Source organism: Falco cherrug, unplaced genomic scaffold (assembly GCF_023634085.1).
Source record: "Falco cherrug isolate bFalChe1 unplaced genomic scaffold, bFalChe1.pri scaffold_44, whole genome shotgun sequence".
NCBI lineage: Eukaryota > Metazoa > Chordata > Aves > Falconiformes > Falconidae > Falco > Falco cherrug.
In genome coordinates this window covers 489,634-506,097 of record NW_026599484.1, presented here as the reverse complement: position 1 = coordinate 506,097, position 16,464 = coordinate 489,634, and the positions used below count along the sequence as shown (strand labels likewise).

The 16,464-nt window shown below is 54.4% G+C and overlaps 1 pseudogene; it reads right to left on the bottom strand.

Annotated features, from left to right (window-relative positions):
* Positions 1-16,464, bottom strand: part of LOC129735173 (hydrocephalus-inducing protein homolog) — a 105,763-nt pseudogene that overhangs the window by 33,096 nt on the left and 56,203 nt on the right.

Here is a 16,464-nt window from a genome sequence, read left to right as displayed (position 1 = left end):
GCGAGGCCACTCCGTGAGCAGCACTGAGGGCCACCAGTGGCAGCAGGGGCTACGTAACTGTTTGCCACGCTGGGAACGGGGAAGTGAGACAGATGCCCACTTACCTCCTCCGCTCCCGAGGGGAGGGGCTCCACCTCCACAAACCGCATCCTTTCCTGGGTCCTCACCGGCCTCCGACTTTCCAGATCCACAGCAGCGGACGGCAGCAGCTGGAAAACAAGCACCATGGGCTACAGGAGGCAGCTGGCTGGGCTGAGGGGGATCACTGTGCTGCAGGCTCCACCGCCTCATCGAGCCAAGAGCAGCTAAGATGGGACACAGGCACACACCAAGTACGGGGACGCCTGTGCCATTAGCCGAGTGTGGGTCCAAGACCCGTGCGGATGAGACACGAGGTGCAGGTGGAGCCCGTGTCACACCGGCAGGTGGGCTCGGACCCACCGGCTTGCACGAGGAAGCGGGGTGCTCCCAGCACCCTGTCCTGGCAGGGACCTCGAGGGCACGTTGCACCCTCATGCCACCCCAGCTTTGCTCACTCCTGCCCAAGAAACGCACCAAACACCCCACCCCTGGACAGCTCAGGTTCTCCATGACAACAATAGGAATGCAGCTGCAAGCGAGAAGTGTCAAAAAGGGGAAATAAGGACTTCAGAAGTCCTTGGCACAGCTGTCCCATTTCAGGTGGTGCTTAGCTTTCCCCTTGTGCACTCGTCAGTGCTGGAGGGCTGAGGATCGCCATTTCTCTTGAATAACACCATCCTGGAAAAGGCAGCTGAGATGTTTTTCTGCCTTGCAGCAGCTGAGGGCTGGTGTTTAACCTCAGAGGTGCCATCCTTTAAATGGAACCTCGTCCCTGGGCTTCTGACCCCTATTTATAAGCAAGGGCTTTGTGATTGCTCTTGAAGTTTAAGAATACCTGCTGCTTCGGTAACATGAAGGAGGGCTTTGCGCTGGGGCTCTGACATGGGCAGGGTACGTACAGCACATCCTCAGGCCTAACCAGAGGCTACATCTCTCCAAGGAGATAAAGCACTGGGGAGGGCTGAGCCTTCTCACATCTCAGTGCTCTTTCTGTTGTCTCCACATCTTCCAGCCTGCAAAGCTTTGCCAAGGGCATATTCCCAAAGACGCTAACCCACATCTTTCCCAGGCTTATGGTCTCCCACCTCCCCAGGAAGGCTACATGGACATTGCCTTGATACAGTGACACAAGCAGAAGACAATGCTGCAACCCAGATGTATCCTTTGAAGCAATTTTGGATCCTACCTAGCCATATCCCCTTGAATTTCCCTGCTTTATCTGCGCATACATGGCAACAAAGCAGGGCACAAAAATGATTTCATGCTTCTATCTGAAAACATTCAGCCGCGCTATTCTTTATGCCTACCAGGTATCCTTTTTCCTGATTCAGAAAACACGTGCAGAGCTACAACATTAAAACCACTGATATTTAGATGTCAGCAGGTGCGACCCCCCTCCTTGAACTTGACACCAACTCCGGCACTTTCAGAACCTCCTGTGCTCTCCTATATCCTTTTTTATTGCCCCAGGAGCAGCCTCTGTCCCACGCGAAGCAAAAGGTGCCATCAGCTCCCACTAGCACCGAGGCCAAGCCCCAAAGCACCGAGGCTCACCAGGAAGGTCAGCAGACCAAAGGCTGTTTCCCATACTAAGAGGAAAAGACAGCGACTTTGTCAAGTCTCCATTTATAAAAAGGCAGCTCTGTGGCCATCGCTGCAATACCGGGGCTCGGGCGAAGGCAGAGACGTGACAACGGGTGGCTCTAGCTGGGGCTGAGAAGGTGGTACATGGAGACCAGTACTGGGCAGGGCTTGACAGAGGAAGGGAACTGGAAGCCTCCACATCACGGTGCAGGTAAAACCCCTCCTTTCACAGTGCAAAAAAAACCCAGCCAAAAAACCCCAACCTCACCACAGGTCAGGAGGACCTGAATGGGCTTCTCCAAACAACACTACCCTACTTGTCCCTCCCCATAAGCCCCGTGTCCAGCTGCTGGCCCTGCTGCCCAGCCCACTCTCAGGGCACATGGCAGCAGGGCAGCAAAAAAGGGACGCTACGCTGGCACCAGCACGGCTTTTTGGTGGCAAGCTGGGGGAGGCAACGCAAAACAGTGAGCGTACAAGAAAATCTACCTTTGCTTCCAGGGAGTCCTCTGCATCTGCTGGCTCTTGGGCAGGATCCCCCACTGCTCCCAGGGCTTCAGCTGGCTCCTCTACGCATCCATCACTGACACTGCTCTCTGCAGATGCCGAGTGCTCCGAGCAGGCTCCCTCCTCCTTCGGTGGCTGGGGTTTGATGAACAGTTTAGGTGCTGGAGGGCTGAACCTGGAAGAAACCGTAACTTCCATCATGAAGCTGCAGTAGGAGGGAGGAAGACCTGGACAAGCAGCTCCTTGGCAGGACGTGGCCCCTGGGTGGGCACTGGTGCCGCCAGCCCAGGAATGGATCCGACCTGGCAGCTCCAGAACCAGGATGCAGCAGGTCAATGCTGGGGGCTGCCCAGGGACAACGCTGGTCCAGCAGTGGCAACTGCTTGCCATGAGGAACTGCAGATATCAGAGGTGAACACCTTGCAGGGAGACAAAAGGACAAACTGCACAAAAAGGTGGGACTGAGACACAAAGGGGCAGATCTGGATGGCGATGCGCCAGCACAGACCCAGCGCCGCAAGGAGGTTTTCAGCTCTTCTAGGTATTTACCCTGAATTCTCCCCTGGGCGGTTACGCACAGCTGCGGGTCAGGACCAGCAGCGGCGATGGCAGGAGCAGGGACGGAGCCCGCCGCCTGCTGTGCCTGAACCCCGACAGAGCCGGCACGAGCCCAGCACGGGACACCTTCGCACACGCAAGGAACACGGGAAGACACGTCAAGCGGCTCCAGGCAGAGACTCACAATTAAACAGCCCATTGATCCCCGATGAGCACCAAAGCAGCTGCGATTAGTACTTTGGGGAAGGAAACGCTGGTCATTTTTAATCAATCTATTCCAATCGCGACACCGAGATTCAGCTCCCTGCCGTGCCACAGGTACTCCTTGGCTGCAAAACAGCAGCTCGAACCGCACCTCGCGCCACAAAGGCTGCAGCTCTGCTGAAACGAGCTTATAACCGGTGTGGCACGTCCTGATGCCATCATTACCTCCCCAGCAGTTTCTAAACACAAACTGTTGGAGGACAAATTTGGCAAATGGTTCAGCAAAGCAGTTCAACCACTCGTTTTGCAAACAGAGCCGAGTTTATCCTTTGAGCAACAGCAGCCAGTAAAAAGCATATGAGTTAACGTTTTCAGAATTCCCAAGTGACTCTGACTATGGTCCCTGTATGAAATTGCAGCAGGTGCTCACAGTAGCTCTGCTTGGATTTCCAACGCCACGTGGAGGGACGCGCTCAGGCCATGCCTACCTGCCGCTGTGCCTAGTCGTAAGCGTTCCCCCCGCAGTCAAACACGGCACATTTTTTACAGCTGGGAATTCAGTGCCTTGAACCACGGGCTCCAAACAAAGATTTGTCTTTAGTATCTAAGGCTGGTTTTCATTTCTGGATTACAGGCTCTGCTCTTCATAACCCGGAAGAGATCCCGCCTGACTTGCCCTCCCTACAGCGACATGCAAGAACACGGCTTGGCCCAGGTGAGCCCCTGACAGCCCTCCCTCCGCCTGCTGCTGGGACGCCACGGGGACCCCGAGCAACAGCTCGGCACCGTCCGTGGGGAAGAACAAACCAGGGCTGGAGGGGATGAAGGTGCTCGCTCAGCCCTGCAGCGCATCGCCCACCTACGGTCCCACCCACGCAACCTCTGCTCCTCTCAGCCCAGGCACCCGGGTGCATGTTGGGGGGCCCTGATGGGCGACCAAACTGCCCGACACCTCCAGCGGCCGCTGACTTGGGCAGCTCCGTAAGGATGAGATAAATCCAGCTCAGCTGGGACAGTGGTGCTTTTGGGCAGCCTGCAGCTGCACGCTACCTTTCCCTGGCGGCAGGGGAGATGCCCGCAGTGTCAGGCCACCAAGAGGAGCACCTCAACACCCTCCAGCCACGCACCAGCCCACGCACCCGTAGGGCGCCTGGGTCCGGCCGTCATCGCAGCAGCTGTCCCAGAACCGCTCGCTACGATGCACATGGTGAGGAAATGAAACCGCAGCTCTTAGAGTGGCTCGTGATAAATACTGCGGCTTAGTGACAGCTCCCGAGGAGAGGGAAACCCCCGAGATGGAAAATCCATAATCATTTATTAAGGTACCTCTAGTTCTACAGAACGGTTTGAGGCAACTTCACCAGACCGTGGTGCCTAGACAACAACAGTATTTTTCCCTCTAAAGTAGAAGCCCTCTGGGACCCAGCGCTGGGAGATGATGCGATTAGCAAGTCCTGCTGCGGCGAAGCGTGAAGCAGCACAGCCAGGGACTCTTTCCAGTGGGGGAAAGTCAAAACGAACAACAATGAGCATCACATGAAAAGGAAGGGAGTGAGGAACCCGAGGTGTCAACAGAAAGCTGATCTCTATGACACGACATCTTCCTGGCACTGAAGGAAAGGGGGTTGGTCCTGGGAAAGAAGGGCAAGATGATGAGATGTTTGGCATCAGCCCAGGCTTGAGGTAACCCTTTCTCAGAATCGGGACCTTCTGGGCAGCCTCCAGCACTTTCAGAGCAAGGCTGTGAACGCAGGGATGAAGGCAAGGAGCAGCGAGCGGCTCCTCCACCTGCAGAAGGGACCAGCCCCAAAGCAGAGGGGCCAAAGGGCTGCGGAAGTGCCTCCACCAGCACGCTGGAGCGGAGATGAGGAGCCTCCTGACATAAGCAGGTCAGCCTGGGGCTGGAGGGGCTGACAGCAAGGTGTTAACCCCCCTGTGTCCATCTCACCCAACCTGACCACCCGTCAGATGAGACAAAATGGATCCAGGTATTAACAGGGGGGATTCAATGGCAGCACAGGCACACTGACAGCAGGGAGAGAAGAGTCCTTCCTGCTAGGGCCAGGACAGCCTTGTGCCACCCACCATCCGAACCGCTGAGACATTAGGAAAAAAATCATCTCAGCCTGTCTCTTGGTTTCTGAGCCTCCTAAGGACACAGCTTCACACCACTTCCCACACCCACCTCCCAAAACAGAGGAGCTAGAAATCACACCGCTTCTGCAAACTGCGCGTGAAGATTCAGGCAGGATGACGTGACCTTGCCAGCTCAGGCTGTGTGAGAGCCACCACCAGCAGGACAGACACCCCAGAACGGTGATCTGAAGACCCGAGGTCCCTGCAGGTCCTGCCAGCACCAAGGACACGTGCCAGGAGCCACCACCCCTTTGCATTAAATGCAGGAGTTTTAACAGCGCTGAGGCTGCTGCCCTGGTGCGTGGCACCCACACGCCCGGCATCCTTGCCCAGGCCCCCAGGGACCACACGCTGGTGCATCCCTTCGGCACAGCCAAAGCACCGGGGGAAAACAAGCCCCCCAACAAAGCCCGAGCTCTGTCACAGGGCAAAGCACCAGAGACCACGCGCCCCTGAGGCATCTAAACAGGCTTACGGACCCCGACGATGCACTTTGATTTGTCCTGCAGGCCAACAGACGCAGATTAAAAAGGGACTTTGGAACAAGCAAGACAGCTCAAGGGTGTTTGCAACTGAAAACAAAACAATGTGATACAGAAGTAAACTCAAAACCTGCCCAGTGCACCCTGTGGGAACACGCGGCTTGAGCTGGGCCACATGGCCAGCAGCTGGGGAAGGTGGTGGTGATGGTCTGCCCTCGCCAAGAGCAAAAACTAGAAACTGCATTTTGTCCCAATGCCCTGATGACTATTTCTTTGCTAGGATAAATTCCTCTGCTGAGCTAAGATTTGTGCATTTACTGAGCCACCCGTTGACATTCAGACCAGGCAGCGCGGAGACAGAGAAGCAACATCACTACAGTGAGATCCGACAGCTCCAACTGTCACTGTGCGCGCCCTGGAAATGACTAACCGCACAGCAATGGCTGGACTGTGTTGCTGATACGATTGCTCAAAGTAGCAGCAGTGACTAAAGAGTAAGGAGGAAAAAATGGGTTGAACAATTAGAAGAAACAAAAAAACCAAACCCACTTTAAGCACAAATAGTCTTGTCCAGGCAGAGAAACAACATTTTTCTCTCCTGGCCAAAATAAATGTGTGTGTCTGATTGATGCTGGGAGTCTCTGGTGATCAGCTCCAGCAAGGTTAGAAGTGTGGACGCTTCAATTCTATCGATCTCGCCTTCACGAGACCTGATGTTTGATTCCCTCGATGTCAGACCAAGTTAGTTTGATCTGATAATTTAGAATAGCAACAGTGCTTAATGTAGACCAGAAATAATACCTGACATGCTGCCCTTCTGCTGGGCTCTTAATGAGCAATCTGAGGTGTTAATAGCCTGGAGACCATCTTCATTTCCAGCCCTGACATGGAGAATCACATGGTGTCTGCCGAGGGACCCAGAGCGAGCACATTACTGCTGAATTAACATGCAGAGCAGAAAAGGGAGCTGTCCTAACGTCCACAGCACTAACGAGCCAGCAAAGGGGCTATGCCAAACCCTCTGGAGCAGGGGCTGCTATCCTGCCAGATGCTCAGCTATCCTGCCAGATGCTCAGGACCCTCAGCTGCTACCAACTCAGAGCTGGGTAACTCAGCGTCTGCCGGAAGAACCTGCAGGCTCAGGTCCAGCAAAGCTAGTTTAAGTGGAGATGGGGGAATTAAAAGCTGAAAACTGATTCAGCAGTCACATTTCCAAAACCCTAAAAAAAAAAAGAAAAAAAAACAAACCACCCAAACAGGCAACTGGCCAATAAGTGGCCCCAGAGGAAATTAATTCCACACAGGCTTTGCTCCAATGTGTGTGTTTCTCTGTTACCATAAAATATATGCATTGTTCTACCATCAACATTAGATTTTTCCCTTAGCTTGTAATTAAACCCTAATCTAATTTACCAGGAGATGACAGGGGCTTCCGAGCAAAGCTTACAGCCCTGTTACTCTTTCCCTGTCCACCTCCTTGCACCTGCTTTTGCAGACTTTCCCCTGCATTTTAGGGTCTGTTCTTGAAGGTGCCGCGCATGAAGGGCCACACCAGACTGGCCGTTCCCTGGTAAGACCCCGCTGTGAACGGGCTACCCCAGTGTCCACAGCTTCTCCCCCAAGCCCTCCTCACCGCCATAGCTAATGCCAGTGCCCAGTCTCCTCTAAGCCAAATTCCAACTCCCTAAACAAAACTGATCTCTGTTATTTGCAATAGCAGCACTTCAACGCGCAGTGGTTAACTTTGCTTGGTTTCCCAGGGCATTATGGAAAAACCAGTTGCTACTGCCATTAAAACCGCCCAGACTAGACTTCTGTACTACGCAGAGAGGCCACAGCGGGAGGAACTGCTAGAAATGTGTTTATAGACGTGCTGCAGCACCACTGCAAGAGTGCTCTTGGGCTTGGAAACCACTGACCAGGGCTGGATGCCCTGCCTCCCAGGGATGCTCAGACAAGCGCTCCCACCGACACCTGCAGCTGGACCTACAGCCCCAGCAGAACCTGCCGTTTTGGTGAAAAATGCTGAATCAACTGCACATCGCATTCACAAAACAGCTAACAGACAAAAACTCCCTTCTCCAGGGTGGTGTTTGCCTCAGGCCACCAGGGTCTGCGAGCACAGCTCTCCACAGCAGCTTTCCTTCCCGGGGAACCAGTACGGGGGCTACAGCAAAGCAGCAGCAAGGGACCGGGGCAGCAGCAGGTCCTTCTGGTGGCAGCGCCTATGTAGGCTCTTAGGATGAAATGACAACGTACAGGGTCGGCAGGGATGGAAAACCGGTGATGTTACCGTCCACGTGCCTAAGCGTGGCTTTGTAGCTCCAGAGGCACAGCAGGACTCCAGGGTATGGGCTAAGCAAAAAGCGTTAGTAGTGTCATACAGCCCCAGCTTGGCTGGAGAACATGCTCTCCCCTGCAGCGTCCAACCGGCAGAGATCACCTTTTCCCTGAGCATCTAGCCTGACCACGGCTGGCAGCTGTTATTCCCACCAGGGAGAGTTGAAAGCTGCTTGCCAGATCCCAGGCAAACAGCCTGGGTCTTTGCCAGGTACAGACAGGACACTAGGAAGAGGAGCTTCAAGGAGAGGGCAACGGTGCACATACCTCAGCTGGCTCGCGTGGCCGCCCGTCAGGAATGACCAGTGGTACCGGACGAGAAGCGGGCTGCAGTTGGTCATCTCAATGTAACGCTCCACCTCAGTGTCATTCAAGATGCACCCAAAGTCCACGGCCATGGTCTGGAACTGGAGATTTGGGAAGAAGACTTCTCCCCGAACAGTGACCTGCTCCTCGTGAGGATGCTCGAGCAGCTGTATCTTCAGAGCCTTCTCTGCCACCCAGCTATTCAGACGCTCCTCGTGAGCAGGGTTAAATCCGATGAAGAAATGACGTTCCTCCCCTACCTCCAGCTTCGTTGGCTGCAAGGAGATTAAAAAGATCAAACACCAGCGTAATGAAGTCCAAGGCTGGATAGCATGGAACACGTCAATGTCTTAAAGCATGACCTCAGCGTGGGCTTCTCAGCCCACCCTGCACGTTCTTTACAGCGAGTGCCTGACTGCAAGCACCACGCTCTCGTCAGACTATTGCAGGCTCACGTTTCTGCGCTTTGCATCGATACCAGGGGGAAATAAATATTGTCCTACTGAATTCTGGACCCACAGAGGCTCTGGGCTAAACACACAGCCGAACCAGCACTCCGGCAAGCCAGGGCTGCTGCCCTGACTCCAGAGAAACTCCTTTATCCTCACAGCACAAGTGCACCTTGTGCAGCCTCAGCCTCGCAGGGGCCAGTCACCGGCGCGGCACAGGAACGGTGCCCGCACCTCCACCAGCGCGTGTCCAGCAGAGCCCATGTCCAGCGCCTTCCACCACCGACAGGGCAGGTGCCAGGCGACAGTGGGAGGAGCATCCTCAGCCTTCCCGAAGGCAGAGCTGCCCTCACAGAGAGCAAGCTGCTCTTGAGGTTGGCTGAGGACGGCTGCTGCAAGTCCCAGGAGATACCTCTACTCCATGGCTTGCCCAGCCCTAGGTGCCTGCTCCCTTCTCCTCATGGCTTTGAGCCACGAAGTATCTTCCCAACTCGGGTATTTTTGTTTCTTCCAGCAGCTCGCTTCAGATCTGATTGAGTTGGGGCCAGGCTACTGCTGACTCTACAGGAGACCCTGCCAGAGGACCTCCCAACAGGAACGCACCGCCACATCCCTCCTCCTCAAAGCCCACCGCGGGAAGGTCCTGCTCACCTGGACATCTGCAGGGAGGGGCTGCCGGGCCGCATCACAGACTCGGAAGGGTTGGTCTAAGGCCAGGACGACGCCCAGCGGCAGGGAGGACATGTTTTTTAAAGAAAGAGGCTTATGCTGTAGGCTGAGGACGTCACTGGGTAGCTACAGAAAGAGGAGACAAGAAAAAAACAACCCGAAGTGGCCACGCACCTCCCTTCCCTTCCGACGCATTTCAGAGTTTTCAACCCCAAAATTGCACACATCTCTTATTCACTGTCTGTATTAGTTTCTACCCTTCTACAAGGTTTTTCTTTCAGAACGTCAGGTGCTTTTCACATTTAGAAACCACAGCATCCCCCAGGGGGCCGGGAAACAGTCTCACATACAGACGAGGGAACAGCACCTCGAGAGGAGGCAGCTGCTTGACCAAGGTCAAAAGCAGAAAGTGAACCCAGAGCGCTTGTCTCCAGTTTACCCTCTCTTGGGCAGAATGGCACAAGACGATTTTCACCCCCAGTCATTTCGTACAGCCTTAGTGGCTCCAGGAGCCTCATAAAAGCAGGGATGGCTAGTCAGAAGAGAAAAGCAAGCAGGATTTGGCCTGGAGGAGAGAGCCTGCAGTAGCCTAAGGTTAGCTTGGAACATTTACACGCACAAACAGCCAGCTAGAAACCTCAACGGTCTGGTTGCAACGTGTGTCCTGCTGTCCCTGCTCCAGTGACAAAGTGTCTGTAGCCTCACAGTCAAGCTCAGCCTAAGCTATTTCCTCCTGCTTATGCATCGCTCTGGCCTTCCTGCAGGGTTCACATCAACTAGGCAGCGGTTGGGAAACTAGTTCTGGATGTATCGATATCCAACAGCTGCAGTGTCATAGCACTCGATAAACCAGAGCACGGGGCATCAAGCAGAACACAGGCAGACATCAGGAACAGCTGAAAAGCTTCTCATTAAGTGTGAACCGCCCGCTCACAGGATTTTGTGCTTCTCTGGAAGCCTGGGAACCAGAGGAGAGGCCTGAAAATACAGAAACTAAATAATGGACAATCTTCTCTGTTTCAGACACCGCACTGGAGAGGGAAAGATGATGGAGGAGTCAGGACCCAGAGACTAAAGGGCTCCTGTTTTGCATCGGTGTTGTCATCACTGCAGCTGAGGGATGACTGCAGGTCCTTTGAAGGAGGTGAGGCTGAGGGAAACGCAAAGAGCATCCATGCCAAGAGCAGGGAAGGCAGAGAGAGACAAAAGATGACAGTTTTCCTTCACCAGCCTGAGGAATTGGCAGGAAGCTCCATTTTTCTCAGCTTCCCTGCAGGATCGGCGTTCAGACATCCCCATGCCTTGGAGGAGCCTCAAAAACCTCCCTTCATCCTGACTACACAAATGCGTGTCTCTCTACAAGTGGCTACGATCCCCCCTCAGCGCAGCAGCTGCAATCTCAGCTTTACTTCGCTGAAGTCAGAAAACCATCTCATCACTAAGAATACCCTCACTTACTTCACAAAGCACCTCAGGAAGGGTGAGGAGGGGTTTAGCATCGCTCAGCTGCAGCGATCGGCTCTTCCCCCAGCAGCCCCAGCGCACAAGGCAGCTGTGCAACGGCCACGCTGCGCTCGCGGGTCCCACTGCCTCACCTGTGCCCTTGGCGCAGCAGCTCGATCCTGCCTCCACCTCGAGAAGGGCAGAGCTGTGACTGTCCCCGACCCCAGGGCAGCAAAATCACCATCTCTGTGGTAGAACCATCTCGTGGTAACGGCCAAAGCTTGCTCTGGCTCGAATCGATAGCCGAAGCCCCGTGGACCTGGGGAAGCAGTTTAACCATCCCCGTCCCCCCGTGTTTAACGGGCACGCACACCCCGCAGGCTTTCGGCCATCAGCCACGCTCTTCAATGCCAGGATGCAATCCTGAGACTTACCTTCTCCACCCGGAATGCGATTTCTCTGGTAGACACTTGCAGAACGGGATCAACGAACTCACACGTGACGTCCATCTGCATTATCTGTGCCTTCCCCGCCTTGCTCCCCACCACGGCGTGACACAGCAGCCGCTCCTTCACCACCTGCATGCAAGAGTCACGCGTCACCCAAGCAGGTGCTGGCAGGGCATCCACAAAACACGCTGCAGTTGCTAGCCACCCAACCACGGACCCTATTCCTGCCGCAACTTACAGCCACTGCTCTCCTCAATAGCCCCCTCCTCTTGTTATGCTGCATCCTATTTATGAGGGCACTCAGCTAGGCGAGCGATCAAGCCTTCTGCAAGCTGCCACTGAGGCAACCCTTGCAAGCACCTTTCAGATCATTAGGAACAGCAGGAGCTTCATGAAGATTCATTCCACATTTGCTTAAACACCTGGGCCCAGCGGTCCCAGAGCCAAGGAATGTACACCAGGGTTAGCTGGCAGCTCCTCTGCAGAGTTGGATTTCCCCTGGCCTGGAAAGAAGGGCCCGGGGGGGGAGAACACCCCGTGACCCTGCTGAGCTGCCACCCAAGGGTGCTGCCAGACCCGGCTGCCCTTGGGACACCAAGGCTGGCTGAGAGTCTGGGGTGAGCTGGTATGGAAATACCGACAACAAGTCAAGCTGTCAATTGTAACGGTCCCTGGGAACACTTTCCCACGTGGATGAACGTCACTCTGACCATCAGGGCTGGCACGCACTGTTTTTTCTCCTCCAGGACTCAGCGCTAGACAAGCCTCTGCCCATGTTTGTCTACAGAGGAAAAATGATGCTGCTCTCAGACTCTCCCTCTCTTCACAGGTTTGGTGCTTGGGTTTTTTTAACTCACTCTTTTCACCAGATCTATGACCTCACATGTTTTCATTTATTTACAGCCTCTGCTCCTAGCCTAAGCGTAACTTATTTTCTCCGCCCTTCCTTTCTGCCTCAGCACACGACACCCTGTAACCTGCCCTCTGCTTCTGAAGCAGCAACATTCCCTTCAGCCCGCATTTTGGTACCAGCGAGCTGGGTTTATGGTGGCTATGGAAACACTGATGGCGGCCAGCAAGGAAAGCAGCCGGTGCTGCCATGGCAACTTGTGGCATTAAAACAGTTTCTGGAAAGCGCTTGCTCCTCTTCCCAAGGCAAATGTCAAGGGGTCGGAAGAAGCCCCAGCGGAGGTGACCTGGTGGGGAGGGCGCAGCCCTCGTGGGGCACCTCACCTGGGGAGTGCTGGAGGAGCCTTCCAGCACCATCTCCACAGTCTTGCCCGGCATCAGCTCTGTCCTCAGCGGTTGAAGCTTAAACACAGGGCAGGCAGGTTTGGGGCTCTGGGAGGAATCTGTGCCCTTGGTGTTACTGATGGCACGGAGACGGTCACGATGGCTGAACGTGGGGAAGCCTTCTGTTGACCAATACAGCTGGTGGGTGCGTCGTCCTCTGTTTGTCATCTTGAAACGGTAACAGCAGCGATCAAAGCTAGAAGACAAGCAGAGATGGAAAACGTTATGGGAGCTGCTATTTCCCAGCGGTCACCCAGCTTCAGCACCCCGATGGCGTTATCTGACCACACGCCCAGCAACAAAACCACCTCTGAAAAGGCTGACCTAGCTCAAAGCTTCAGCCAAAGCCAGACCTCGGCTGGCCCGAAGTTCAGCATCCAGCAGCTGGTCAGTTTGTGTACAGCAAGGAAAAGCTTTGCAAAGATCCATCACCTCAGGTACTCGCGAGCAGAGCATCACCCTTTGGTGCTCAGCACTCAGAGGGTTTTCCCAAGGTGCGTCCTGCAGGTCTCCCTGCACCAGGCACGAAGCTGGTCTGCCCTGGCTGCAGGTGGGTGGACGAACAGCTCTGCTGCCATTTCACCTGCCCCTGGGGAGCTGCTGCCTCAGGTGGCTTCCTCTGAAGATGCTACTGGGGAGCTGGCAGGGTGCAGAGACTCATCTGGAGATCTGGGCACCAGTTATCCCACCGTCGGGGCCCATCTTACCCCCCTCACTCCCCCATCTCTTAGGGAGCATCCAACTCTCCCTGCCCCCAACGCATCAGCTGAACAGGGCAGATGGTTTTGTGTCTTCGGAAGGTAAACGCACTGTGAGAACGCAGGATCAGCATAAGCTTCGCCCAAGACAAACACAGCAACAAGACCCGGTCTACCAGCTGAGGGAATGGAGTGACAACAAGAGATTGACCAGTACAGCTAGATATAAACCAAAACGAATATTCCATGGAAATTGGTTCCATTATGTAAAGAAACACTAACTGCAGGCCAGCGTGGAATAATTATTCTACCCTCTATAAATCTGAGCACCACCAGGAACAGAATTGTTCCTACAACAGTTATTGGGTTTTTGAAAGGTACAGAACACGTGGCTTGCAAAATGCACGTCTGCCACAAGCAGCTAAACACCAACACAGAAGTGACAGATTAGAACAAACGAGTCTTTGAAACACACTTTACAAATGATGTGTACAAGGCTTAGTATGAACCGGTTTTCTGTTGTGGACAGCGGCAGATGAAGGCTAGGGGAAGCTCTGGGTAGATGCCTGATTTGTGGCTCTGGGAAAGCCCACCTCATCTGGGATGTCACCTGGGTCCCCCCAGCTCACCTGGTGGCAGCTCTGCACCCGCTGCCAACGGCGGCTCCCAACTAGCTTGCGGGCAAAGACACGAAGGGGGGCAGAGGACGACGACAGCAATCCCACCCACACTCTCCCCTCCGCAGTGCAGCCCATCTGTGGCTGCACAGAGCACAGGGCACGCTGGCCAAGTGCCAATCTCCCTGTAATGTCCCTGCTTACCTGGGGGGCTTGTGGGTGCACATTTAACACACCCCAACACCCCACCCCACCCCACTAATCTAGCCTAAATGCTTAAGGCAGCATCAACCTCCTCTTTCTAGCCCAAAATTTAGGTATCAGAGCACTGTGGAGCCTCTTTGCAGCCAGCAAAAGGAACAGGCACTTGGAGAAGAGTATTATTCTCGTCCCAAGAGGACTCCGACAGCAACAGCGCTTTGAAAAGGCTTAGTTTCTCTCCCATTTATAAGAATGTAGCCAGTTTCAGACACACGCACTAGGATCCGCGAATGCCCCCTCGCGAGCTAAGCTCTTTCAGGCAGCACACGCAATTTATCCCACCCAACCTCAGCCAACCTCTCCTCCTCTCCCGCTCAGAGCTGCTCCTGCAGGCACCCTCGCTCGCTTCTGCCTCGGGCTGCCGCCGCCGCAGTGCTGGCAGACCGCAAGGAAAGCGGGCGGGGGAAACGAGGGAAGAGCAAGCGCCTCTAAAGAGCGGCCCAGCCGGGGAACCGGGGAAGACGAGCAAACTGATGGATGATACAGGGCAAAGAAACTCGGCAGCTCCTGCAGGACTCCCAGGCAGAAGGGAAATAAACCAGCACCATTAATTCAGTCGAGGAGTTGCTAACAAGCTACCACCAAGGTTTTCCACTCTTGCGAGAGAATAGACCATAGCGACTGGAAAGGTAAGCAACGTTATTGCAAACAGAAATATGTTTATACTTGTAATGTAGCATTTTCCAGCAGGAGGCTTCTGGGACCTGCTGTTTTCCTCCAGCTCATTCTTTGATAAAGTATGGAAATAAACATATTCCAACTAAAGACAAGTCAGGGACAACCTAGCAACTGGTTTCCATTTTGGTAGCTTCTGAGGGTATCTAACGACTTTGAAATGGCCATAGAACATTCCTAAAGGAGTTCCTGTGGCTTCGGTGAAGCAGAGCCAGGACCTCGAGCACTGAAGAACAACTAGCCTGAAGGACTACAGCAAAACTCCTTGCCGAGCCCACGTGGGAAGTGGGAGCCGAGAGATCCCTACCTGAAGCGGAGGCCCAAGTTGAGCTCCGGAGCAATGGGTTTGTCGGTGACAATCGTTGTGCCCGTGCCGACAGCCTGGACGGGGATGACGTAGGTGTGGCTGTTCTCTATGGACACCTTCACCTCATCCTCAAATCTCTCGGTGTCGTCCAAGTTTGCTATGATGGCCACAGACACCTCGCTCTCGGGGGGGATCACTCCTTTACTGGGTTCAATCCTCCAGCGCGAGCGTTTGCCAGCCTGTAAGATGAGCCAAACAGTAACTTAGGATGGAAACCATGGACCCTGGTCTCCTGCGGGATGCAGAAAAGGATTAAAGACATGAGGGTAAAAACCATGAAGGCTTCGTTTCCCCAACTCTGAGCTACAGTGCCTGGAAACAGCACCCGTGCAGGAGCTCATACAACCTCTGTTTTACCCTCCCTTAACAGACTCACTTTGTTAACCCAGCTTTGTCTGACCCAAGGGATGCTCACCCTCAGGAGAATGCTACTGTCCCTCCAGCCTCCCTCTTGGAGGGCACACCCAGGCAAGCCACTTGATATCTCCTGGCTTCCCGACAACGGTGGCCAGCTCTGCCATAAAGGCTCCAGGCCAGAGGAAGCCAGGACTGCTCCAGTCCCCCCGCCGCAGCCACACGGCTGGGGGATACTGCTGAGACCCCAAAGAATAACTTTGCAAAAGCGGTTGATGAAACCCCAAAGTCTTCTTTCCCAAGAGTCAGGCTTCTCAACAGCCCCTCAAGGGCTGCAGCCCTCTGTTCCCACGGATCATCACCTGCAGTGAGGTGCCCCAAGGCCCTCTGCTTTGGCAAAGTCAGCTCTAAGTGTTTATAGCAGGGCAGCGAAACAAGAAGCAGAAAGAAAACCACAAGACATGTGCCCTGTGGGCATGGCCTGGGCTTCCCAAGCACTCTTTTCCTCTGGGTCCTCACGGGCCTCCCTCTACGGATGGGGCAACAGAGGCGCTGGACCCCTCCAGCCCACCTAAAGCCACATTCACAAGGAGCAAGCTCGCAGAGGAGAAATGCACGCAGTGCTCCTGGGCCAGCAGGAAATGCACTGGGATGCAGACACGTGGCTTTCAAGTGTCCGTCACAGCATCAGTGCTGCATGCATCACAGTTCAGTGCTGTGTTTGGGATGACAGGCACCACTCATCCAAAACTCTACAGTATTGTCGAGAAGAGGGTTACTTTCCTTTTCTTTTTTTTTTTTTTTCCTTTAAATAGAAAACAACGGTGTGCTCAGAGGCCTGACATGATAAAAGCAAGTGCTCGATCCAGGTGAAGTTAGCTCGAGTTTCCGTCCGGCGGGCTGGCAGCTCTGAGCTCTAACAGGACACCAGCCAGCCCAAGGGAGAAGAGCAGCAGAAAACCAAGCAGCACTTTGAAGTCACAGAAACATT